Genomic DNA, 432 nt, shown 5'->3' on the forward strand with positions numbered 1-432 from the left:
TACATCTGTTTTGCATTTCAGGCAGGCAGAACCCACTAACTGTTTATTAAGACCAGCTACCAATCATATTCCTCATAGAGTGCTTTATAGATCAGACCAAAATAACTCTGAAATATGTGCCTCTTCCAGATGTCTGCTAATTTTACCCATCATTATTTGTTCAGGAATAAATTCATGAACTCAGCTGTAGCAGGTTTTTGACTATCATGTGTGCGTGCATGCTAAGTCGCTTCAGTGGTGTCTGACTCTTTTGCAATCCTATGGACTCTCGCCCACCAGACTCCTCCGTCCATGGGATTCTCCAGGCAAGAATACTGGAGTGAGTTGCCATGCCCAACTTCAGGGAAGCTTCCCGATCTAGGGATCAAACCCACGTCTCCAATGTCTCTTGCATTGGCAGGCGGGTTCTTTACCACCGGCGCCACCTGGAAA

General features: G+C 45.8%; 1 protein-coding gene across 1 annotated transcript in view; it reads right to left on the reverse strand.

Annotated features, from left to right (window-relative positions):
* FHOD3 (formin homology 2 domain containing 3) overlaps nt 1–432 on the reverse strand; it is a 469,739-nt gene that overhangs the window by 97,699 nt on the left and 371,608 nt on the right. The window lies entirely within an intron of this gene.

Source organism: Bison bison, unplaced genomic scaffold (genome assembly GCF_000754665.1).
Source record: "Bison bison bison isolate TAMUID 2011002044 unplaced genomic scaffold, Bison_UMD1.0 scf7180017864286, whole genome shotgun sequence".
NCBI classification, from domain to species: Eukaryota; Metazoa; Chordata; class Mammalia; order Artiodactyla; family Bovidae; genus Bison; species Bison bison.